The sequence below is a fragment of the Podarcis liolepis genome (assembly GCF_965112155.1).
Source record: "Podarcis liolepis genome assembly, chromosome: 3".
Lineage (NCBI taxonomy): Eukaryota > Metazoa > Chordata > Lepidosauria > Squamata > Lacertidae > Podarcis > Podarcis liolepis.
Window position 1 is genome coordinate 119,385,486 of NC_139557.1, and position 25,960 is coordinate 119,411,445.

The 25,960-nt window shown below is 45.7% G+C and overlaps 2 long non-coding RNA genes across 6 annotated transcripts; one reads left to right on the forward strand and one right to left on the reverse strand.

The window, feature by feature from the left end:
• Nucleotides 1–1,114: 1,114 nt before the first annotated feature.
• On the forward strand, nt 1,115–17,619 carry LOC310702925. 3 transcript variants are annotated; one of them, XR_014523798.1, is made up of 3 exons: nt 1,115–1,339; nt 16,022–16,154; nt 17,443–17,619. It is a non-coding gene; the product is annotated as an uncharacterized lncRNA (long non-coding RNA). The 3 variants fall into 3 exon arrangements; XR_014523799.1 differs by lacking the exon at nt 1,115–1,339 and adding an exon at nt 9,246–10,454; XR_014523800.1 differs by lacking the exon at nt 1,115–1,339 and adding an exon at nt 12,126–12,198.
• LOC310702840 lies at nt 1,854–9,174 on the reverse strand. 3 transcript variants are annotated; one of them, XR_014523679.1, is made up of 4 exons: nt 8,347–8,365; nt 8,037–8,164; nt 3,272–3,428; nt 1,854–2,013 (listed from the first exon to the last, which is right to left on the reverse strand). It is a non-coding gene; the product is annotated as an uncharacterized lncRNA (long non-coding RNA). The 3 variants fall into 3 exon arrangements; XR_014523677.1 differs by having other exon boundaries at nt 3,293–3,428; nt 8,037–9,174; XR_014523678.1 differs by having other exon boundaries at nt 8,037–9,174.
• Nucleotides 17,620–25,960: the final 8,341 nt, after the last annotated feature.

Here is a 25,960-nt window from a genome sequence, read left to right on the forward strand (position 1 = left end):
AGGGACATCCTGTTTTATTATGAATAATAATTTTACTACAGTGGTACCTCCAGTTACAAACGCCTCAGGTTAGAAACATTTCTGGTTACAAACTTCGCTAACCTGGAAGAGTTACCACGAGTTGAGAACTTTGCCCCGGGATGAGAATGGAAATCGTGTGCCGGCAGCGCAGCGGCAGCAAGAGGCCCCATTAGCGAAAGCACACCTCTAGTTAAGAACAGTTTCAGGTTAAGAATGGATCGCCAGAAATAATTAAGTTTGTTACTAGAGGTACAATTGAAGGAATGGGTTTCCCAAACCCAAAACTGACTGTGCAGGCAGTTTGAAACTGCACCAAAATCCCTATTTTACCTTAGCTAAAATGCTTTAACTTGAGCTCTTGAGCCAAAACCCAGCTGTATAAACAAGTGCTCAAAGTTCTCTCTCTTATCAGTCTATGAAGGCTGGTAATGACGGATGGCTTTGTCCATTCCAGAGTGGAACAGGGATGACACTCTGGGCCTTATCTTACATCCTGACCACAAAGAGCACAAAGATGCACAGACCTAGTCCGGGAACAGCGCCAGAGTGTGTTCTTGGAGTTGGTGACCTCTTGCTCCAAGAGTAGAAGAACAGAAATACCCTTTTATGGTCAGAAGTACAGGAAGGAATACCCTTTTATGGTTAAAAATACCGGAGCAGGAACATATGTGATGTCAACCTGCGTGTATAGGCTGACGTGGTTGGATTCCTGGGGAAGGAGGGAGAGGGTGCCAGGAGGATATATATACTGCATGAAATTTCTCATTTCTTTGGACTTGCTGTGGACTGACCACGCAAGTGCCTTTCTGCTTTTCCGGAGAGCAGAAATAAAGAACTCTTTCTCTGAACCAACCCTCTGTGTCATTGGACATCCTTACTCCTGTCCGGGAGCAACACAGAGCCCACCAATCAGTAAAGTCTAATAAGGCTACACCACTGTATTTATACCCCACCCATCTTAAGTGTAGTCAGGATGTCTGCAGATCTCCAGAAGCAAACCTTTTAGTGTCTTTATTTCGGATCCAATAAATTATGTCTAATTTGTTCAGTTTGTGTGTTTTTGAATGATTTAAGACTAAATTTTTATGTTGTAATTATTATTATTTTCCATCTTGCAAGCCACCTCAAGCATGGTATGAACTATGGAAAGGCACCACTCCCATAAAATTATGTCTGGAGGTATATAGCCATTGAGCTAAGTACCCACCATTCACATCTTAAAAGAGTGAGCTCTGTTGCCATAGAGAGGAATGGATGTGCATTCTCTTATCTCACCCAACTGGAAGCCATGGGATCCTAGGATGAAGAATTCTTCCAGGTAGGCACATGTGCATGCAATTATGCCCAACATACTGTAATGAGTGGGCTTTGTGGGGCTAGTTTCTGTAAAAGCCAGGGCTACTTCCCATCCTGTAATCCTAGAATCTATAAGAGGAAACTTCCAGATCTGGTCTGGTCAGTTCAATAACCCCAAAATTCAGAGACCTGTGAATTTGGAAGGATGACTAAATTTCAACTGGCATACTTTTTCAAAGAGTACAACTCAGATTGGTTCCTATTTAAAAGGAAACTTCTTCTTCTCCCTCCCATTCCACCCTCCATATTTTACCACTCTTCATTTTCCACATTGTGGCCCAGTCCTACTCACTAGACTGTATAGAGATCCTCATCCCCTTTTAGTCTTCCTTTCTTATGGCATTTTGGGCCTCTTCACAAACCATGCTTGCTGACACCTCCTTCTCATGGATGTAAGGTGCCATTTTGGCTTCACTAGCAATAACACTCATGCTTAGAAATGAAAAACAGAGGGGAAAAGGCTTTTGGATCTGCTTTTATTGCAAGGCACAAGCTCAGGTAAGCCTTGAAAATGTTGCTTTTTCAATCTGGATGCTTTGGAGAAGAAGTCCCTAACTGGGGATGAAGCGGGATCCAGCGGCTCTCAAAGAGAGGGAGCATCTTCCATTTTTCAAAGGCATCTATCACTCCTCCCGTCTAAAACATAGAAACCAGCAACAAAAAGACCACAGTTAACTCGGTTTCATAACAAAGTGACCATGTTTGAGACACAAAAATACAAAGCAAGGCATGTTGGACCACAAGAAAGTTTTCCTGATAATAAACCATTGGTTAGGGATAGGTCTGTTTCAGTTTTTCATTTCCAGAAGCTATGAATTACATAGATTCCCCTTTCAATGAGAATTGAATGCAGTCTCTAGCCCATCCTTATCCCTGGGGGACTTTCTTTTCTAGGTACAATTAAATATGTCACAGAATAGTGAGTGAGCTTGCAAGGTCTCCAATATTCTCCTGCAGACTGGATGTTATGCACGGCAGGGATTTCTTGTCTTTGTGGCCCTGAAGAAGAGTTCAGGGTTAACAGGAAGCTTGCACCCCATTTTGTGAGAGTGTTTTGAGAAACACAAGAGAACGGACACCCTGGGGTTCATTCAGTCCAGTTGCTAATTTCTCTGTATACACCCAAGACAAAAGTCTACTGCCTCAAGTTCTTTAATTAAAAGATAAAATAAGAATGAATCTGCTTGGAACTGAAAGTGGGAGATTTGCATGGAATGTATGGGATGTGATACTGAGGTAATCTTAAATGGTGGAGGGCAGGACACCACACAGAGTAAGAGCCCAGCATCTGTTAAAGCTGCAGAATAGACATCCCTTAGGCACTGAGATAAACAATGGATGAAGCCGCACAACAAATTAAATGTGCCCCTCTGGTGTGGTTTAGGGATTTGGCAAAGGAGATCTGGCATAAGGTCACAGGGCAAAGGGGCCAAAGACAGCTGGACCAGCCATGAGGCAGGTGAGGACCCTGCTTCTGCTGGCAGAAGCCCCCCAGACAACAAACACATTGGTGCCCCTCCTGCCCCGCTGGTTCTGCCTGTGGCGAAAGAACTCAGCACCATCTTGCTTAAAATGGGCGACAATGGTAGTGCCGCTTCTGTGCCTGCAATCAACAGGGTATGGTGTGTGTCAGTGGCAGATCAGTCCATGGCAGGAGGAGCAGGTAGATGGGCTTAGGAGCCATGCTGGCAGAATGGCAAAGCAGCAATTACCATTTTGCATCAAGCGGCAATATGGGATGTGCCACCCTTGGCTGATTCTGGCATAGGTATTTTTATATTTATTTTTGCAATGGGGGAATTGAGCTTGCAGGCAAAGGATGATCAGTTTAGGGAACGCTGCATTGGGTACTTAAAATGATCAATCCAGGGGGTAATGGGTAAGCTGAAATTACCTTTTGGTAAGCTGAAATTACCGGTCGCAACATGGAATTCTAGGAGTACACCTTCCAATCTTTTTAGAATTATTGGGACAACCTCGAGCTGAGCAAAAACCATTGGCCTTATGATAGCAATCCCAAATATTCTGAGGTTCCTGGTTTTGTGCAGATCCTGTGCAAAGAGAGAAACAAACAAAAGTGGGGAGAAGGAAGTTAAATCACAATAGAATGAAAGAGAGGAACAACTCCACAGCCCTTTGAACAGGAGTGGCTCTGTGACGCTCTGGGTGCTGTGGCATCCCAACTCCTACCCCCCACCCCACCCCTTGCCACTGGCCCCTGGTGTTTACCAGCCTTGCTACATTCACAAGGAGAAATGGTAAATGTGCTTATCCAGATATTTGCTCATGAGTGGAGGGTGTCAGTCCACGAAACACGACAGCAAGAAGTGAGGCACACATGGCTTATACGTTATAGAGAAACTAAAGCCTGGAACTGAAGCCATCAGAGCCCCTAGGACTACCCAGAATAAAAGGCTCTATATTACATCAAGAAACATTTTCCACTAATTAGAAACTTTATACCCCAAATTTATTGGCAGACCTGTGGAAGAGACAAATCAAAATTTTATTTTCTAAAACGTATTCCATAAATTTGCATAGAATTGCATAAAATCTTACCAAACTGAGAAAAGAAGAGGCTCCTTTTGTTTTTCCTTACCAGTTTTACATGCGATGCCATTTTCCATATATTAATAAAAAGGTAACGGACTGTTTTGACAGTTAGTTCCAGTTGCAGACAACTCTGGGAGCCGGCGTTTGACCACAGACAGCTTCCGGGTCACGTGGCCAGCATGACTAAGCTGCTTCTGGTGAACCAGAGCAGCACACGGAAACGCCGTTTCCCTTCCCACCAGAGCTGTCCCTATTTATCTACTTGCACGTGATGTGCTTTCGAATTGCTAGGTTGGCAGGACCAGGGACCGAGCAATGGGAGCTCACCCCGTCGTGGGGATTCAAGCCACCAACCTTCTGATCAGCAAGCCCAAGAGGCTCAGTAGTTTAAACCACAGGGCCACTCATGTCCCCTTTTCCTTATATTACTCTGCCATAATGAAGTCAACATGTGAACATCAAAGCACAGCCATCCTCTGAAAGGCAGCTCTCCCTCCAAGTAATGTATTTTAAAAATGTACATGAAAAAGTGTAATTTCATGACAATAGCATGAAAATATAGGTTATAACAGGGTAAATTGCATAGCAATTATGGGCATAATGGGGGAAATTCACCAACACAGTGCATATATCCCCTAATAGACACACTTTGGTAAGCAGTTTTGTCTGATACATACATTTTTATGCTAATTTTACCACTAAAGAAATGTCTCTAGCAAGAAAAGTGAGCTTCCTTTGCAAGGCCACAGAACAGCAACTGTACTCCTCTCCCTCTTCCACCCCATAATAGGCTGGCAGGTGTCCCTCTGTCTTCTTCCTCTCCATCCCTTACCTGGGGAAGCCAGGAGCAGCAAAGAGAGAACTGCCAAGCACAGGTGAAGGATCTTCATGGCTCAGGATGAATTGTGGTGACAAAGCCAGCTTTTAAACCAAATGGAGCCCCAAAGCTTGCCAAGAGAGGGCTGGGAGGGAGAAGCAGATTGCATAAATGAAATTTTTTGGGGACGTTGTGACTTAGGCTGACGTGGACAAGAATGTTGCCAAAATCACGTGCCTCTGCAAAGGCATTCCTGCATTCTGTCAGTCATAGCAGTTTCCACACAAGATCACAAACATTCAGGATGTTCTGTATTCATGTTTCAGAGGGAGATAGCTTGAATCAAATGAAACATTTATGAGGAGGATGCAATGCCCCACATAGGCAGTGCTAGGGGGATGTATCCCTCAGGTAAATAACTCACCCCTCACCTGTCCCCACCACATTGCTGGACCCTTGCGGTTACGTGAAGGAAGGGGACTTTTCACATGCTCACCTCCCACAATGATTATTCTTAATCTGGCCAAACTTAGATTCAAAAAATGTTTAGGGGTATGCGTTACCCCTGCATCCCCCCATGAAATTGCACTGGGAGTAGTAATAGCTTCAAACAGTTCTTCCAAAAAGAAAAAGGAAGATTCAAGATTGAAGAGGTTGAGTGGGACATGCAAGGCAAGGAGATTTCAAAGGTGAAATGATGGACTCTTTGCTTACTTGAAGTCAAGGCAATCTTCACATGCTCTCTTGTCCTTTTTCTCATTCTTGCAATCATCATCATCATCCTTTTTCGCAAACACCTTTTTCTAACTAGACTCAAAGCAACTTACAAAAATATTTTCAAACATGAGGGGCTCTGCTTCTCTCCTTGCTCCACCTGCCATGTTCCACTCTGCACCCCATCATAATTGGCCAACCTGTCCTTTCCTTTCTCCTTTCCACCCTTGAAGATGACTAAGCCCCCTTTCCCCCTTCCCAACCCTGTTTCTGAAGCTGCTTCACTCTTCTGCCCTGCGCTCCTTGGAGTCGCTGTTATTTGTGACTAAAGATCAGGGGTGATGGGATTTCCAGATCAGAAACATCCAAAGGCCGATGAGTTAACGTTCTCTGCTTTGAGGTTTCATTTGAGCTTTCATGCTCAGGCCTGGTGCTTTCATGCGCAAGGTGCTTGAACCTGAATATGGATCCCTTCGCAAGGAATATATGCAACCTAATCCTCACTAACAGACATGGGTGCGCTGTGGTCTAAACCACTGAGCCTTGGGCTTGCCAATCAAAACGTCGGCAGTTCAAATCCCCGTTACATGGTGAGCTCCCGTTGTTCGGTCCCAGCTCCTGGCAACCTAGCAGTTCGAAAGCACACCAAAAAATGCAAGTAGATAAATAGGTACTGCTCCTGCGGGAAGTTAAAAGGTGTTTGTGTGCACTGTTCTGATTTCGCCAGAAGCGGCTTAGTCATGCTAGCCACATGACATTGAAAAACTGTCTGCGGACAAATGTAGGCTCCCTCAGCCAGTAAAGCAAGGTGAGCTCAGCAACTCCAGGGTCGTTCGCGACTGGACTGGGTCCTTTACCTTTTAACCCTCAGCTATTCAAACAAGATGGAGGGGAGAAAATCACACTGAGCAAATGTCCAGCAGCTATTGAAGTTTTAGGATGGACAGTTATGGTAATCCCTTTCCACTGAGATAAACAATAGATGAAACTGCATATTGATCTAAACAATCAAATACCATGTGATTGAAGAATTCGACCAAGAAGAATTGGCAAAACCTCACAGAGCAAAGCAACCAATTAAGCTTGCAGAAGCCCCCAACCAGGCACAATGCCCATGGATGCCCCTCCTGCCCTGATGCTTCTGCCAGTGGAGGAGAAGCACCAGTATCATCAGCACTGATTTTGGAAAAGTTCACAGCCATTTGGGGGAATAAGGGATGTGCCACCCTAACCTGATTCTGCCATAGGTGTCTTTTGCAATGGACAAAGTATGGAAACAACTGGCTGTGCAACCAATTAAGCTTGCAATCAAAGTACCATGTAATCAGGGACCACTTAAGTAACTGGTGCTTTGTGTAACGAATGGAACAGGTAGCTGGTACTCACTGCTCTATCAAAATGACATTCTGTGTAATAAAAAGGTTGCATAAGAAATACTTTGTACTGCCAGTGGTTGTTTAATTAATGAAAAACCTTATTATGACATCTGCTTATTTCTGTTTCTGATGGAATAGAATGGCTCTAAGACACAGAATGGAGGGAAGAGGAAGGGAGGAGAGATGAGTTTGTATTGATGCAGTTTTTACATAATAGAGGAAATAATAAAGGTTTAATGGAAAACAAATGGATATAGCAGAAAAATGCTATATTAAAGGAGGTTAAACTGGAATCAGATAAATGATCATCAACTTGTAAAGAAACCTATGGTTCATGTTAGCAGGCATCATAAAAGTTTTACGTAATGAAACTATTTTCTCAGTTCACTGGCTCCCTTTGCCTAAATCCAGGAAGGGATGTCCATTTAGGGTGGTAGCCTAAAGCTACTCAGATCAGAGGCTCCTGAAAATGATTGATCCAAGAAATGCCACAAGAGGGGCATGGTGCGGGGAGAAGAAATAATACTTTCCTCTGGACACTTGTTTGATTCTCCTTTGCTAAGCTGAAGTTCCCTTCTGCAACAATTATACAGTGGTGGACAGCTCCCAATGTCAGTGAAGACAGCAGGACAAATGAATGGGAGGCAGATACAATCAGTTTGTGATAGGCCATATCCTGTGTAGAGGAAGAACAAATACCATGGTCCACAAGTAAAAGGAAAGTTCATTCATAAGAGGAAGAAACGGAGGCACAACTTCATAGGCGACCCCCCTAAAATAAATCTTGGCTGCACCTATGCTTCCCATATTTTAAATTTGTTTGGAAGATTTTGACTTAGGCTGACATGGAGGAGAATGTTGCCAAAATCACATGCTTCTGGGAAGATATTGCTGAAATCTGGTAGTCATAGCAGTTTCCACAGAAGTAGGATCCCAACTGCAGATCGCAAACATTCAGATCTGCTGCATTCATGTTTCACAAGGAGATCGCTTGGATCAAACAAAAAGTTTATGAGGAGAATAGGCAGTGCCAGGGGGGTGTATCCCTCAGGTAAATAACTCACCCCTCACCTGTTCCCATCACATTGCTGGACCCTTGTGGTTACCTGAAGGAAGGGCACCTTTCACAATAACAATTGGCCAGCCTGTCCTTTCCCTTCTCCTTTACACCATAGAGGATGACTAAGCCATTTACTTACTTACTTACTGTGGCGACCACACAGGGCCCCCGGACGTTTGACGGTCTATTGACCCTGTGCCATCACTGTGATTGCTTTCTTCGCTGCCACCACCATGCTTCTCACGGGGACACACCGAGTCCAGACAGCTGTTAATATTAACAAATAATCAAGTTTATTTTTAAATGCAGGAACAAGCGTATGGTTTCAGTTTATTTTTCTCTTGTCAGTTTCTTAATCTTAGTTCCTAACCACTCCAAACTGATTTTTCCCAACTATCTATCTGACTCCACCTGACAATTCCTCTCACAATACATCTCTGCCAACCCACACTTAATCCTCCCTCTTCCTTCTTCAACTCCCAAACCTCAACTGACTTTCAAAGTCTCCCACTCTAACTTTTACTCCCCCCTTGAATTCTCACTGGCCAATCACATCACACCCATTTTAACCCTTTCCTATGACCCATCCCACCAGGCAAACGCCACATTCCTCCCCCCTTAAGAAGATTGACTCAGGAGGGATAACTTAACCTAGTTATTCTCCTGATCAATCAGCAGTACATCTTTATGGCAAATAAACATTTCCTAACCTGTCATTTCACCCTTCACTTCACACCTAACATTTGTACATCAAACACTGGGTTCTGGTAAAATATACATATATACAAAAGCCTGTTACATCTTAAGCATTCACTTAACTTTCAATTGCAGGTCTTCTGGATAAGGGGTCTGCAACGGTGTTCAGGGTCCCTTTCACATTTTTAAACGTAAAATTAAAGTCTTGCAGTGATAGGGCCCACCTCATCAGCTTACTGTTGGTCTTCATGGTTCTCAGCCACAGCAAGGGTGAATGGTCAGTACATAAAGTGAAAGTTCGGCCCCAGATGTACGGCTTCAGTTTCTGTAATGCCCACACGATGGCAAGGCATTCCTTCTCGATGGTCGAATAATGTCTTTCCCTTGGTAGTAGTTTCTTGGTTATGAAGGTGATGGGATGCAGGTCGTCCTTCTCTCCCTGTTGGCACAGCACGGCCCCGATCCCGGCATTAGATGCATCGGTGAAGACGGTGAACTCACGATCATAATCAGGAGCAACAAGGACTGGATGTGATGTCAAGCCGCTTTTTAAGGTGTCAAACGCCTGCTGACATGCTGCTGTCCAGTTAACCTTCTTTTGCGTTAGGTCAGATAAAGGCACTGCTATCTCACTAAATTTCAGAAGAAATTTGCAATAATAACTGGGTAGTCCTAGGAAAGCTCTGACTTTCTTCTTGGAGGTAGGGGTAGGCCAGTTGGAAATGGCTTCTACCTTTGTCTCTAAAAGTTTCATCACTCTTCCTCCCACCATGTGTCCCAGGTATTGAATAGTCGAGACCCCTATCTGGCATTTGCTGGCTTTGATGGTCAAGCCTGCCTCTTTAATTCGCTGCAGCACTATCCCTAAGTGCTCTTTGTGTCTCTCCCAAGTTGGACTGTACACAGCCATATCGTCCAAATAAGCAACTGTGAACTCTCTTAATCCGTTCAGGATTTTGTCCACCAATCGCTGAAAAGTTGCTGGCGCATTCTTTAAGCCAAAGGGCATTACTTTAAACTCAAACAGCCCTAAGGGACTTCTGAACGCAGTTTTCTCCTGGTCCCTGGGGTCCATTTCTACTTGATAGTACCCCTTTGTCAAGTCTAGGCAGGTGATGTAATGACACTGGCCTATAGCTTCGATCAGGTCATCTAAACGCGGCATTGGATATGCATCCGCTTTAGTGACACGGTTCAGCTTCCTATAATCCAGTCAAAATCCAATAGATCCATCAGGTTTGTCTAATAACACTATGGGTGCTGCCCAGCGGCTTTCCGAAGGGGTTATCATCCCTGCCTTCAGCATCGCCCTTACCTCATTGCTAACTTTCCCCACATACTCTCCAGTTATTCTGTAGGGGTTGACAGCAATAGGCTTAGCATCCCCAGTGTCGATATGATGTATAACTCCTTTATAGCTCTGCCTGGAGTGTTACTGAAAATGTCTTTATAATCTTGTAGGATCTGCTTAACCTCCACCTGCTGATTAAGGGTTAATGTAGGAGCTATCTTTATTTCTTGTAGATTGCACAATTGCTCCCCTCTCCCTTCCCAGCATGTTATATCGGCTTCATCTGATTTGTCTGCCTCAAAACAATTAACTAAATCAGCATCTTCTTTCTGTTCTTGGGCAAAACTATGTTTTTGGCTTTTTACAATGCTCTGTCTCCTTGGGCAACAGTAGCATTCCCCTCAGCATCGGGTGACGGTTGACCCCCCTTGGAGCGAGTAACTACAAAAGAACTCTGTACATGCTCTAAGAGATCCCATCCGATCAGCACAGTAGTAGGAATCTCCTCAGAAAGAGCCACCTGCCCCTTCCCTGACCAATCTTGGAATTTAATATGGATTTCTGCAACTGGTAATACCTCAGGGTGTTTAGAAATTCCTTTTAACTTCATAACTTTCCCTGGAATTATTTTGGTGGGACAGATGATCTCTGGGTGGACAATAGTGACTTGAGACCCGGTGTCTTTTAACCCCAGAAATCTCTTCCCTTCAATCCAAATATCTTCCCCAGCATTTTTAAAAAGAAGATTATCTTGTTCTATAGCATAGCAATGTGCCACTTTAGCCTCCACTACTTCAGCAGGCTTCGGCCTGTCCTGACTAGCTTGGTTCTCCTCAGCTTCTTTGATACAAAAGGTTCTTCTCTGAGGGCTTAGATTACCAGACTTTTCTCCTCCAGATCTACAATTAAATCTTTTGTGGCGAAATTTTCGACATCCCCAGCATTGAACTTCTTTGGGATTTGTATAGTTTGTTTTCCATCCTTTCTCCTCAGTGAGACTGGCGTTGGCTTGGGCCTTGTCATTTTGCCCTTTTGACAATGGCCTATCTCCCTTGTCTTTCTCTGAAGAGGGGTTTCCCTTTGCTTGTTGGAATTTATTTCTGTTAGTCCCCCACACTTTCCCGCCAAAACTCGGTTCATCAAACCTATGGTCCCTTATTTTGTTTATTTGGTCAGCTAAGTTAGCGGCTTCTTGAAGTGATGGAGGGTGTCTTTCCTTTATAAGATATTTTAATCGGTCTCCGACATTTGAGAATAAATTACAGCTAATGACCCACTGATCCTGGCTCTAAGGATCGTCATCTTGTCCTCATCTTTCACTTGAAAGTCTTGACAAGCTCTTTCAAATGGTATAATGAAAGCCTCAAGGCAATCTTTTTCCTTAAACTCAGGAAAGCGCTTTAAATCTACCTTCACTTGAGTTGGACTACTGGTGTTATTACTATTATTTTGATTCTCCATAGCTGCTAATTCCAGTTTCCTCATTTCCAGCTGAAATTGCATTCTTTCGCTCTCACTTTCGGCCCTAATTCTTTCGCTCTCCTGCTCAGCCTTAAGTCTTTCACTCTCAGCTTTAATTCTTTCTATTTCTTGTGCAGATCTAATCTTTTCTAATTCCAATTTATATTCTTGTTCTAACTTCCATTTTACAAATCCTTCAGTGAATTTTGGATCTCCTGCCTCAGGTTTGATATTAGTTACATTTTCTAAACTCTGCTCTACTCTCTGAGGATTTCCATTCTCCTCTCCTTCAGAGCTTTCATAAGTTGTTTCCCTCACAGGGTTTCTTATCTTTTTGGGTGGCATATTGTGTGAGTGAGAATTATCAATAAATTAACAAAATATGGGAAATTTCCTCCCAGTACTGTTCTTTCTGGCTAGGCTTCTCTCAAGACTCTGGTCCCAAAGGTCTGCTATGGGTTTTCTCTCTAACCCTTCAAGCTCTACTTCCTCTGACCATGAGCCTAAACCCTCTACCAGAACAGACTTTGAGCTCTCTTTCTCTTTGTTATCTTGGCTTCGCTGATCAGAAGGTCGGTGGTTCGAATCCCTGCAACGGGATGAGCTCCCGTTGCTCGGTCCCTGCTCCTGCCAACCTAGCAGTTCGAAAGCACGTCAAAGAAAAGTAGATAAATAGGTACCACTCTGGTGGAAAGGTAAACGGTGTTTCCATGAGCTGCTCTGGTTTGCCAGAAGTGGCTTAGTCATGCTGGCCACATGACCCGGAAGCTGTATGCCAATAAAGCGAGATGAGCGCCACAGCCCCAGAGTCGGCCATGACTGGACGTAATGGTCAGGGGTCCCTTTACCTTAAGTAAGTAAATAAGTAAGTAAGTAATTAAGTAAATGGCTTAGTCATCCTCTACGGTGGAAAGGAGAAGGAAAAGGACAGGCTGGCCAATTATTGTTGTGAAAGGTGCTCTTCATTCAGGTAACCGCAAGGGTCCAGCCAAGATTTATTTTAGGGGGGCCTATGAAGTTGTGCCTCCGTTTCTTGCTCTTCTGAATCAACTTTCCTTTCACTTGTGGACCATGGTATTTGTGCTCCCTCTACACAGGATTTGGCCTGTTACAAACCGATTATATCTGCCTCCTGTTGATGATGTCCTGCTGTCTTCACTGACATTGGGAGCTGTCCACCACTGTATAATTGTTGCAGAAGGGAACTTCTGCTTGGCGAATGAGAATCAAACAAGTGTCCAGAGGAAAGTATCATTTCTCCTCCCCGCACCTTGCCCCTCTTGTAGCATTTTTTGGATCAATCATTTTCAGGAGCCTCTGATCTGAGTAGCTTTAGGCTACCACCCTAAATGAACATCCCTTCTCGGATTTAGGCAAAGGGAGCCAGTGAACTGAGAAAATAGTTTCATTACGTAAAACTTGGAAAACTTTTATGATGCCTGCTAACATGAACAACAGGTTTCTTTACAAGTTGATGATCATTTATCTGATTCCAGTTTAACCTCCTTTAATATAGCATTTGTCTGCTATATCCATTTGAGTTTTCCATTAAAACTTTATTATTTCATCCATTATGTAAAAACTGCATCGATACAAACTCATCTCTCCTCCCTCCATCTTCCCATCCATGTCTTAGAGCCATTCTATTCCTTCAGAAACAGAAATAACCAAAACAAAACTCATTATAGTCATTATGTAGGTTAATTATACAGCCTGCAAGATTTACAGTTGTCTTAATTAGGTTTTTCATTAATTAAACAACCACTGGCAGTACAAAGTATCTCTAATGCAACCTTTTTATTACACAGAATGTCATTTTGATAGAGCAGTGAGTACCAGTTACCTGTTCCATTCCTTACACAAAGCGTCAATTACTTAAGTGGTCCCTGAATACATCGTCCTTTGATTGCAAGCTTAATTGGTTGCACAGCCAGTTGTTTTCATACCTTGTCAATTGCAAAAGACACCTATGGCAGAATCAGCCTAGGGCGGCACTTCCCGTACTGCCCTAAATGGCCGTGATATTTTCCAAAATCAGTGCTGATGATGCTGGTGCTTCTCCTCCACTGGCAGAAGCAGCAGGGCAGGAGGGGCACCCATGGGCATTCTGCCTGGTTGGGGGCTTCTGCCACCTGGAGCAGCGTCCTCACCTGCCTCAAGGCTCTGGGATCAGCCCTGTCTTTGGTTGCTTTGCTCTGTGAGGTTTTGCCAGATCCACATGGTCTAATCCTTAAATCACATGGTATTTGATTGTTTAGATTAATATTCAGTTTCATCTATTGTTTATCTCAGTGGAAAGGGATCACCATAACTGTCCATCCTAAAACTGCAATAGCTGCTGGGCATTTGCTCACTGTGATCTTCTCCCCTCCATCTTGTTTGAATAGCTGAGGATTAAAAGGTAAATGTAAAGGACCCCTGACAGTTAAGTCTAGTTAAAAAAGGAAAAAGGATGATGATGGTGATGATGATGATGATGATTGCAAGAATGAGAAAAAGGACAAGAGAGCATGTGAAGATTGCCCTTCCTTCAAGTAAGCAAAGAGTCCATCATTTCACCTTTGAAATCTCCTTGCCCTGCATGTCCCACTCAACCTCTTCAATCAGTGGACTTGAATCTCTCTTTTTTGGAAGAACTGTTTGAAGCTATTACTACTACCAGTGCTATTTCCGGGGGGGGGGATGCAGGGGTAACGCATACCCCTAAACATTTTGTGAATCTAAGTTTGGCCAGTTTGAGGAGCAGTATTTCAGCATGAGTAGGAAAATGAGAGTAACCCTAAACATTTTTTTTGGGGGGGGAGCACGGGCTACTACTAAGAATAATCATTGTAGGAGGCGAGCATGTGAAAAGTCCCCTTCCTTCACGTAACCGCAAGGGTCCAGCAATGTTTTGGGGACAGGTGAGGGGTGTGTCATTTACCTGAGGGATACATCCCCCTAGCACTGCCTATGTGGGGCATTGCATCCTCCTCATAAATGTTTCATTTGATTCAAGCTATCTCCCTCTGAAACATGAATACAGCACATCCTGAATGTTTGTGATCTTCTGTGGAAACTGGTATGACTGACAGAATGCAGGAATGCCTTTGCAGAGGCACGTGATTTTGGCAACATTCTTGTCCACGTCAGCCTAAGTCACAATGTCCCAAAGAAATTAAAATTATGAAATCTACTTCTCCCTCCCAGCCCTCTCTTGGCAAGCTTTGGGGCTCCATTTGACTGAAAAGCTGGCTTTGCCACCACAATTCATCCTGAGCCATGAAGATCCTTCACCTGTGCTTGGCAGTTCTCTGTTTGCTGCTCCTGGCTTCCCCAGGTAAGGGATGGAGAGGAAGAAGGCAAAGGGACACCTGCCAGCCTATTATGGGTTGGAGGAGGGAGAGGAGTACAGTTGCTCTTCTGTGGCCTTGCAAAGGAAGCTCACTTTTCTTGCTAGAGATGTTTCTTTAGTGGTAATCTCTTTAGTGGGAATTCTTTGCATAAAAAATGTATATATCCGACAAAATTGCCTACCAAAGCGTGTCTACTAGGGAAAATATGCACTGTGTTGCTGAATTTCCCCCATTATGCCCATAACTGCTATGCAATTTCCCCTATTATAACCTATATTTTCATGCTATTCTCATGAAATTACACTTTTTCAGGTACATTTTTTAAACACATTACTTGGAGGGAGAGCTGACTTTCAGAGGACAGCTGTGCTTTGATGTTCACATGTTGTCTTCATTATGGCACAGTATTATAAGGAAAAAAGGACATGGGTGACCCTGTGGTTTAAACCACTGAGCCTCTTGGGCTTGCCGATCAGAAGGTTGGCGGTTTGAATCCCAACGACGGGGTGAGCTCCCATTGCTCGGTCCCTGGTCCTGCCAACCTAGCAATTCAAAAGCACATCAAAGTGCAGGTAGATAAATAGGTACCACTCTGGCGGGAAGGTAAACAGCTTAGTCATGCTGGCCATGTGACCCGGAAGCTGTCTGTGGTCAAACGCCGGCTCCCTCAGCTTGTAAAGCGGGATGAGCGCACAACCCCAGAGTTGTCTGCAACTGGAATTAACTGTCAAAACTGTCCTTTACCTTTTTTTTAATATATGGAAAATGGCTTTGCATGTAAAACTGGTAAGGAAAAACAAAAGCAGCCTCTTCTTTGCTCAGTTTGGTTAGATTTTATGGAATTCTATGCAAATTTATGGAATATGTTTTACAAAATAAAATTTTGATTTGTCTCTTCCACAAGTCTGCCAATAAATTTGGGGTATATAGTATCTAATTAGTGGGGAAATGTTTCTTGATGTAATATAGAGCCTTTTATTCTGGGTGGTCCTTGGGGTCTGATGGCTTCAGTTCCAGGCTTTAGTTTCTCTATAACTTATAAGCCATGTGTGCCTCACTTCTTGCTGTCGTGTTTCGTGGACTGAAACCCTCCACTCATGAGCAAATATCTGGATAAGCACATTTACCTTTTCTTCTTGTGAATGTAGCAAGGCTGGTAAACACCAGTGGCCAGTGGCAAGGGGTGGGGTGGGGGGTAGGAGTTGGGATGTCACAGCACCCAGAGAGTCACATAGCCACTCCTGTTCAAAGGGCTGTGGAGTTGTTCCTCTCTTTCATCCAGTTGTGATTTAACTTCCTTCTCCCCAGTGGACAGTTATGTTTGTTTCTCTCTTTGTACAGGATCTTCACAGTACCAGGAACCAAAGAATAGAAGGCAATGCCATAATGCCAATGGTACTTGCTACCCTACACGTTGTCCCAATAATTATAAAAGGATTGGAAGGTGTATTTATAATTCTCCCTGTTGCCAAAGGTAATTTCAGCTTACCAAAAGAGAATTACACCTCCTGCCCCTCCCCCATTACCCTCTGGATTGATCATTTCAAGTACCCAATGCAGAGTCCCCTAAACTGATCATCCATTGCCTGCAAGCTCAATTGCTCCATTGCAAAAATAAAAATAAAATACCTATGCCAGAATCAGCCAAGGGTTGCACATCCCATTTTACCGCTTGATGCAAAATGCTAATTGCTGCTTGGCCATTCCGCCAGCACGGCTCCTAAGCCCATCTACCTGCTCCTCCTGCCATGGCCTGATCTGCCGCTGACACACACCATACCCTGTTGATTGCAGGCACAAAAGCGTCACTTCTATTGTCGCCCATTTTAAGCAAGATTGTGCTGAGTTCTTTCACCATAAGCAGAACCAGCGGGGCAGGAGGGGCACCAATGGGTTTATAGTCTGAGGGGCTTCTGCCAGCAGAAGCAGGGTCCTCACCTGCCTCATGGCTGGTCCAGCTGTCTTTGGCCCCTTTGCCCTCTGAGCTTAGGCCAGATCTCCTTTGCCAAATGCCTAAACCACACCAGATGGGCACATTTAATTTGTTGTGCAGCTTCATCCATTGTTTATCTCAGTGCCTAAGAGATGTCTATTCTGCAGCTTTAACAGATGCTGGGCTCTTACTCTGTGTGGTGTCCTGCCCTCCACCATATAAGATTACCTCAGTTTCACATCCCATACATTCCATGCAAATCTCCCACTTTCAATTCCAAGCAGATTCATTATTATTTTATCTTTTAAAGAAAGAACCTGAGGCAGTAGACTTTTGTCTTGGGTCCTGGCAGAGAAATTAGCAACTGGACTGAAGGAATCCTAGGGTGCCAGTATCTCTCCTGTTTCTCAAAACATTGTCACAATACTGTGAGCAAGCTTCCTGTTTCCCCGGAACTCTTCCTCAGGGCCACAAAGACAACAAATCCCTGCCGTGCATAACATCCAGTCTGCAGGAGAATATTGGAGACCTTGAAAGCTCCCTCACTATTCTGTGACATATTTAATTGTACCTAGAAAAGAAAGTCCCCCAAGGGTAAGGATGGGCAAGAGGTTGGATTCAATTCTCATTGAAAGGTGAATCTATGTAATTCATAGTTACTGGAATTGAAAAACTGAAACAGACCTATCCCTACCCAATGGCTTATTATCATGAAATCTTTCTTGTGGTCCAACATGCCTTGCTTTGTGTTTTCGTGTCTCAAGCATGATCGCTTTCCTATGAAACTGAGTTAACTGTTGTCTTTTTGTTGCTGGTTTCTACATTTTAGACGGGAGGAGTGATAGATGCCTTTGAAAAGTGGAAGATGCTCCCTCTCTTTGAGAGCCGCTGGATCCCGCTTGATCCCCAGCTAGGGACTTCTTCTCCAAAGCATCCAGATTGAAAAAGCAACATTTTCAAGGCTTACATGAGCTTGTGCCTTGCAATAAAAGCAGATCCAAAAGCCTTTTCCCCTCTGTTTTTCATTTCTAAGCACGAGTGTTATTGCTAGTGAAGCCAAAATGGCACCTTACATCCATGAGACGGAGGTTTCAGCAGGCATTGTTTGTGCAGAGGCCCAAAACGTCATTACAAAGGAAAACTAAAAGGGGGTGAGGATCTCTCAAAACAGTCTAGCGAGTAGGACTGGACCACAATGTGGAAAATGAAGAGTGACAAAATATGGAGGGTGGAATGAGAGGGAGAAGAAATTCTGTTCAGTTTCCCTTTAAATGGTAACCAAACTGAGTTGCACTCTTTGAAAAAGTATGCCAATTGAAATATACCGTATTATTCGCTCTATAGGACGCACTTTTTCCCCTTCAAAAATGAAGGGGAAATGTGTGTGCGTCCTATGGAGCGAAGACGCCGTAGCCCCGCGACCCTCTCCCGGCTGGAGAGGTGAAGCGCAGCTATGGCAGGAGCCTCTACAGCCCCACGTCACCTCTCCAGCCGGGAGAGCGCACGCGGCGCTAAAGAAGCACCCCGCGACCCTCTCCTGGCTGGGGAGGTGACGCGCTGCTATAGAGGCTCCTGCCATAGCTGCGTGTCACCTCTCCAGCTGGGAGAGGGTCGCGAGCAGGTCGAAAGGAACCTGAAGCCCGGAGAGCGAGAGGGGTCAGTGCACACCGACCCCTCTCGCTCTCCAGGCTTCCAAGGTAGCCGCCTGAACGCACCTTAAAGGACACCTTGTTTTAGAGCAGGAAAACAAGAGGGGGAAAGTTTTCCCCCTCTCTGTGCAGCGCCTCCTGCTGCTTCACTGAAGGGGCGCTGGGCAGAGAGGGGGAGATTTTTTTCCCCTTGTTCTCCCCCCTCTAAAACAAAGTGCGTCCTATTGTCTGGTGCGTCCAATGGTGCAAAAAATACGGTAGTCATCCTTCCAAATTCACAGGTCTTTGAATTTTGGAGTTATTAAACTGACCAGACCAGATCTGGAAATTTCCTCTTATAGATTCTAGGCCCCTCCAGCCACAGAATTACAGGATGGGAAGTAGCCCAGGCTTTTACAGAAACTAACTCCACAAAGCCCACTCATTACAGTATATTAGGCATAATTGCATGCACATGTGCCTACCAGGAAGAATTCTTCATCCTAGGATCCCATGGCATCCAGCCTGGTGAGATAAGAGAATGCACATCCATTCCTCTCTATGGCAACAGAGCTCACTCTTTTAAGATGTAAATGGTGGGTACTTAGCTGAATGGCTATACAGTGGTACCTTGGTTCTGAAACTTAATCCGTTCCAAAAGTGTGTTCCAAAACCAAAGCATTCCAAAACTAAGGTGCCCTTTCCCATAGAAATGAATGCAAAATGGATCAATCCATTCCAGACTTTTAAAAACAACCCCTAAAACATCAATTTAACATGAATTTTACTATCTAATGAGAGCATTGTTTCATAAAGTGAAAACAATCAACAATGTACTGCCAACCCACAATCAGTAGCTGAACTGTGTTCCAAACAGTCAGAAAAACAATTCCAAAAAAGTGCCTCAAAAACAAAAAGGCAAAATAAATAGGAAAAAAGACAGTCCTCAGCATAACACTCGTAATGCAAGCATAACACTCAAAATAGAGCAAAACTCCAAGAGAGAGAAGTGTGAGGAGGAGGAAGATGTAAAACAGGATGAAAGCTAAGGTGTACCAGCCTAAACAACAAAGAGATTCAGAGGTCCATGAGAAGGGAGGAACCACACCACTCTAAGGGTGAATCAACAAACGGGGAGAAATGTCGGGAAATCTACTGTTGAGACGTGAAACTGTCATTTTTCCAACTTGGCATACAGCCAGTGTAGCCTTATTGGAGTTCACCGACTGGGTCTGCGTTGCTCCAGGAAAGGAGAAAGGAAGTCAAATGACACCGAGTTGGTTCAAAGAAAGAGTTTATTTTGGTCTCTGGATAGCAGAAGGCACTTGCGTGATCAAGTCCACAGCAAGTCCAAAGAAATGACAAGTTTCATGCAGTGTATATATATCCTCCAGGCATCCTCTCCCCCTTCCCCAGCCACGTCAACTTGTATACGCAGGTTGACATCACATATGTTCCTGCTCTGGTACTCTCAACCATAAAAGGATCTTCCTCTTCCTACTCTTGTCTGGGAAGATGTCATAATCTCCAGGAACACGCTTTTGGTGTTTTTCCCGGACGTTGGTCTTGCGCGTATTTTGTGGTCAGCACACAAGATAAAGTTCTGACGTGTTTTCTTTGTTCCCTTAGAGAGCCAAGGCCATCCCTTGCTGTGACTGATAAAGGAGAGAGCTTGTTTATGTTTTTGCTCAACAGCTCAAGTTTTACGCACTTAAAAGTGCTCTCTTTTGAAAAAACAAAAGGGGGGGGTGAGTCAGTTTTAAACTTACTACACAGAAACCCATTCTTTCATTCCCTCCTCTTCTTTTGGACAGCCTTACGGGAGAGCGCAAAATATGGTCTGAAGCTCAACATCAAAAAAACGAAGATCATGGCCACTGGGCCCATCACCTCCTGGCAAATAGATGGGGAAGAAATGGAGGCAGTGACGAAATTAAAAGACGCCTGCTCCTTGGGAGAAAGGCGATGGCAAACCTAGACAACATCTTAAAAAGCAGAGACATCACCTTGCCAACAAAGGTCCGTATAGTAAAAGCCATGGTTTTCCCAGTAGTGATGTATGGAAGTGAGAGCTGGACCATAAAGTAGGCTGATCGCCGAAGAATTGATGCTTTTGAATTATGGTGCTGGAGGAGACTCTTGAGAGTCCCATGGACTGCAAGAAGATCAAACCTCTCCATTCTGAAGGAAATCAGCCCTGAGCGCTCACTGGAAGGACAGATCGTGAAGCTGAGGCTCCAATACTTTGGCCACCTCATGAGAAGAGAAGACTCCCTGGAAAAGACCCTGATGTTGGGAAAGATGGAGGGCACAAGGAGAAGGGGACGACAGAGAATGAGATGGTTGGATGGTGTTCTTGAAGCTACTAGCATGAGTTTGATCAAACTGCGTGAGGCAGTGGAGGACAGAAGTGCCTGGCGTGCTCTGGTCCATGGGGTCACGAAGAGTCGGACACGACTAAAAGACTAAACAACAACAACGGCTCGTCCCAAGGCACTGGCTGGTATTCTCATGTCAGTGTTATAATCTGGGGCCGAATCATTCGTGACATCATTTTACGCATCATATTTTGCAAGCATTGCATTTAAGCAGGGTATACAGGAGCAGAAAAGAAGCAAGATTAGTCTATTAACATTATTACAAGTCCTCTAAGCCACTCAGTCAACCAAGACATGTCCCATCCGTTCCAGGTAGAGACAGGAACATGGGTTACTTTTTCTCTTTCTGTTGCCAGGTGTCGAATAGCTACACCATGGTTAGAGATGTTAAAGCAACAGGCTCCTTCTGTCAAATTTAACGCAGCACAAAATCTGGCGGAACCCAAAATCGGGCCAGCCTAACCTCTCTGTGGAATACGTTTTTAAAAATAATATTTAGATTTGTCTCTTCCACAAGTCTCTCAAGAAATTTGGCACATGTAGCGTCTAATTAGTGGGAAAGGTTTTTTGATGCAATAAAGAGCCTTTTTTCTGGGTAGTCCTTGAGTCTCTGATGAGTACAATTACAGGCTTTAGTTTCTCTATAACTCATAAGCCATGCATGCCTCACTTCTTGTATGAGAAGGAGGTGTCAGCAGGCATGGTTGTGCAGAGGCATAAAACGTCCCCCCTCCACCTTGTTTAGATAGCTCAGGATCTAAGATAGCTCCCATATATTCCATGCAAAGTGTCCCACTTTCAGTTCCAAGCACCTTTGGCCTGAAAGTACCAGGACTGGACCTGAACCTGTTGCCCTTTGGATGTTTCTGATCTGGAGATGCCATCAACCCCAATCTACAGCCATACTGACAGCGACTCCAGGGGGTTTTAAACAGAAGAGTGAAGCGGCTTCAGAAACAGGGTCGGGAAGGAGAAAGGGGGATTTGTCATCTTCTAGGGTGGAAAGGAGAAAAGGAAGGACAGGCTGGCCAATTATTATGGGGTGCAGAGTGGGAAATGGCAGGTGGAGCAAGCAGAGAATAAGATCCCCTCCAGTTTTGAATTATTTTTAAAGTTGTCTTGAGTCATGTTTGAAAAAGGTGTCTGGGAGATATGGTGGTGGTGAGTTAGGAGGAGGAGGAGGAGGAGGAGGAGGAGACATGTGAAAATTGCCCTTCCTTCAAGTAAGCTGAAGAGTCCATCAATTCACCTTTGAAATCTCCTTGCCCTGCATGTGCCCACTCAACCTCTTCAATTGTTTGACTTGGATATTTTTTTCAAAGAACTGTTTGATGCTATTGTGACTACAATGCCCATTCCGATCGTCAGGAGGAGGGGGGGTTGCGGGATCCCCGACACCGCCCACTCACTCTCGCGAGGCGAGTGCCAGCCTCGCGGGAGGCCCCGGGATTCCCCCAATTTGCATACCCTGTGTTGCCAGCCAATCGGCTGGCGGCAGGGGCGGGCCTTAGAAAGGCCTCTTAAGGTCGGGGCAGCCCTCGGCTCGCCCCTTTTCGCCTGGGAGACCACTCGGTTTGGATCTAGTCGTCCTTCCCCCTTCCGGGTTACAGCCGCGTTGCAGCTGATCGTTGGGCTTCCGGGCTCCTGTTCTTCGCGCCGGCAACGCGCTGCAGCTCCCCAGCTACCGCCAGCAGTCGTGAGACGACGTGGTTTGGATTACTAGGTCGCCGCGAGGTCGTCGTCTACCTGACTTGCCGCTTCAGCGGGTCGGATCTGCCGCGCTCCAGCTTTGCTTTAGATCGCCGTGCCGGCAGCCGGGAAGCAGCGAGCAAGCAAGCGGCTGATCAGCTGAGCTTTGGATTCGGAGCCCAGCTACCGCTCTTCTGCTCCTCAGCTCGGAAGCAAGCGGCCGCTCATTAGCTGCGCTATCCAGCTCGCAAGCAAGCGGCCGCCCATCAGCTGAGCTTGGGTTCGCCGGCTACCGCGCTTTAGCCGTGCCCCGGATCGTCGTGCCGGAAGCCGGTCGGCAGCACGCCAGCAGGCAGCTTGGGTTCGCCGGCTACCGCGCTTTAGCCGTGCCCCGGATCGTCGTGCCGGAAGCCGGTCGGCAGCTCGCCAGCAGGCAGCCGCGCTTCAGCTGAGCCGCGGGAGCTCCACTGTCTGCATCTTCCCCTCATCGGCACACCGCTGGTGTCGCGCCGCCCTGCGCGCTCCTTCCTTGGACGATCGGATCGCCGTAGTGAGCAGCTGCAGCGCTCACGGAAGGTTATAAGGGGGAGCGGGGGGATACTGGTGCTGGTTGTTTAGCAGAGAGCTAGCATTGGGGGCCTATGTTGTTTGGTTTTGGCTCGTCTGTTTGACCAGGGGCTTTTATCTGCAGCGCGGTTTTGCCTTGGGTCTTTGATTTTCCTGGTTAGTTTTTTCTTACTGCTTGGGTGGCTACAGCTGCAGGGAGGTGTTTTCTCTGTTGCCTGGCAACGGGAGAGCTTTCGGCCGCCATCTTTGTTTGCCCACGTGGCCTACCGGCGGCGGCCATTTTAGGCTAGGCCGGCGGCCATTTTAGGCTAGGCAAACCACGTGGGAACAACCCCTTTCTTAAAAAAAATAAATTAAAAAATTAAAAAATAATAGAAGGGTTGGTGCAACAGCATACAAAGCCTACATAGGGTAGTTAAAAAAATAGGAAATAAATAGTTGTTGTTGTTGTTTTCTCCAGGCCTGCTCTGCCTGGAGATTTACGATTATCTGGCTATTGGTAATAACAATTCATAGAAGCCGATCTGTAATTGTGTAGCCCAACATAGGGTAATTTATTTAGCGTTGCCATAGGTACACCGGTGCTGTGGCATTAAGGCTAACTATTGCTGCTGGCTAGCTCGTTTGCTGCCATAAAAGCCCTATTAGCCTGCCAGCCAGCAGGGCAAGTTTTAAGGCTAACGACCAGTAATCAGGGCTATTGTTAACAGAGGCATACTTAGTAGATTTCCTGGCAACTTGATCCTACTGTGTTTTCCCAGGTCTCCAGCCAACTTTACCGGGTTGGAGTGATAGCGGTATAGCCCCAATCTCATAAAGACATACACACACACATAAATAAATAAACTAATATAAATAAATAAATAAATAAATAAAAATTCAAATAAACAAACAAAAGATATATAGATATATATACACATATATAAATAAATAATAATAACATAAATAAATAAATAAGTATATAAATAAATAAATAAATAAAATAGACTTTCGATCTGCTCACAAACTTGACTTGACTTGCGCCCCCTCCACGAGGCGCTGCCTTCGGCTTGGGCATGGAGAACAACGGCAACCTCCAACAATCCCAGCATGGTAATGCCCTAATGCCAACAGGCTCAGGTAACCCGCAGGTCGTGGCTCAGCTCTTTTCCGCGCTGCAAGCATTCTACGCGCAGTGCAGAGCACCTATCACTCCCTCACCGAACATTGTTGAGTTGCCACAAGATTGCATACCGGACACCCCCCCCCCCAGCCAGCAGGGTCAGGATGGTCCCTCCACTAGTGCAGCTAGCGTTGTTGAGCAGGCCCCCAGCAGGCCACGGACACACTTACAAACTGCCAAAACTCAAAAATCTAAGTCAGGTCCACCGAAAGGCAAGGCACCAGCTAAAAAACCTAGGTCGAGCGCACAAAAGGCCAGGCCAGCGGTTGCTTCTACATCAGCCCCGCGCCAGGAGGTGATTGACGTTCCCAGTGTTTTCCAGGATAACCCTAGTCAACCTAGCACCTCGGAGGAGTCATCTTCCAAGGAGGAGCTGCCACCTCAGCAGGTGGCCGCTGCCAGCGACCAGGCCCCCCGCAACGACACTCCACGGGGCAGTAAGCGGAAGGCGAAGAAGAAGCATCGGTCGAAGAAAAGCAAAAAGAGGGACACTTCGGACTCCGAGGAGGAAACAGGTACCTCTTCTTCAGATGGGGATAGTGACGCTCCAATGGAGACATATTGGGGGGAGGGGGAGGAAGTTGGAGCTCCCCAATGGGTGCATGAGCGAAGGGCCAACTCTCACAGGAAGGCATTTAATGGCACGCTTGATTGGAAGGATGGGGCTTTGGTCCCAGACATTAAAGTCTCAACCAACGCTGCCACTGACTTTGTTCTGGGTAACCACCTCTCTAAGAGGAAGAGGAACAAGATATTGAATGGCAATTACGTGGATATGTTTTCCTTGCTGCCCCCGGCCCAGGTAAAGGGAAAAGGGGAGAAAATTAAGTACTATGGGAAAAGGAGGTACAGGGTACCCCGGGTAGAGCGATCTTTTGAGAATTGGCTTAATGGCTATCAAGTGTTTATGGCTGTGGTGTCAAGTTGTTATCCCAAGAGGGGCGCGCATCTCGTGTCCTACCTGGCACACGTCAGGAGGGCACGGGAGCAGGCAGGTGATGAGGCCGCTTTGGCGTATGATGAAGACTTTCGGAGGAATGCCTCGCTGCTGTCTTCAACCCGCTGGGACCAAAAGGACAACAACTGCTGGTTTGAACATGTGGGGCCCAATATCGAGAAGAAGACCGCTCAACAGCCAAAAGCTGGTAAGGTGGAGACCCAACGCCGTAGACAGTGCTGGGACTTCAACAAGGGTACCTGTCAGCGCGTTACCTGTAAGTACCTGCACGAATGCGAGAGGTGCTTAGGCAGCCACCCTGCGGTCAACTGTTTCAAAGGGAGGCAGCAGCCCTTTCGGGGGGGCAGGGGTCACCTCTCCCGGGGAAACAGGGGTGGCTCCGCCGGATCTGCAGCCCCCGCCCAAGGGCCAACCGGGGCTCGGTACTAACATCTCCCTGGGCCTCGCGTGCTCTCCGATAAAATTGGAGCCCTTGAGAGCACTCTTGAAGTTCTATCCAAATAGACGTGCAGCTCACCTACTTGAGGAAGGGTTTTCTGAAGGTTTTAGAATTCCAATTGCTTTTACACCCAATTCCGGTTGCCCACCTAACCAGAAGTCAGTGTTAGAAAGACCCGACATCGCGCTTAAAAAGATACAGAAGGAAATTACAGCCGGCAGGGTTGCTGGCCCATTCGCAACTCCGCCTATTGAGGGGCTTCATATCTCCCCACTGGGTATTGTCCCAAAGAAGGCCCCAGGTGAATTTAGAATGATACACAACCTGTCCTATCCCAAAGGAACCTCAGTTAATGACGCCATTCCCCAAGAGATGTGCACGGTGAAGTACTCTTCGTTCGATCAAGCTGTGCGGTTAGTACGGAGCTTTGGCAAGGGCGCCTTTTTGGCAAAATGCGACATCGAGTCAGCATTTCGCTTACTCCCGGTTCATCCGGAAGACCACCGTTGGTTGGGTTTCAAATTCC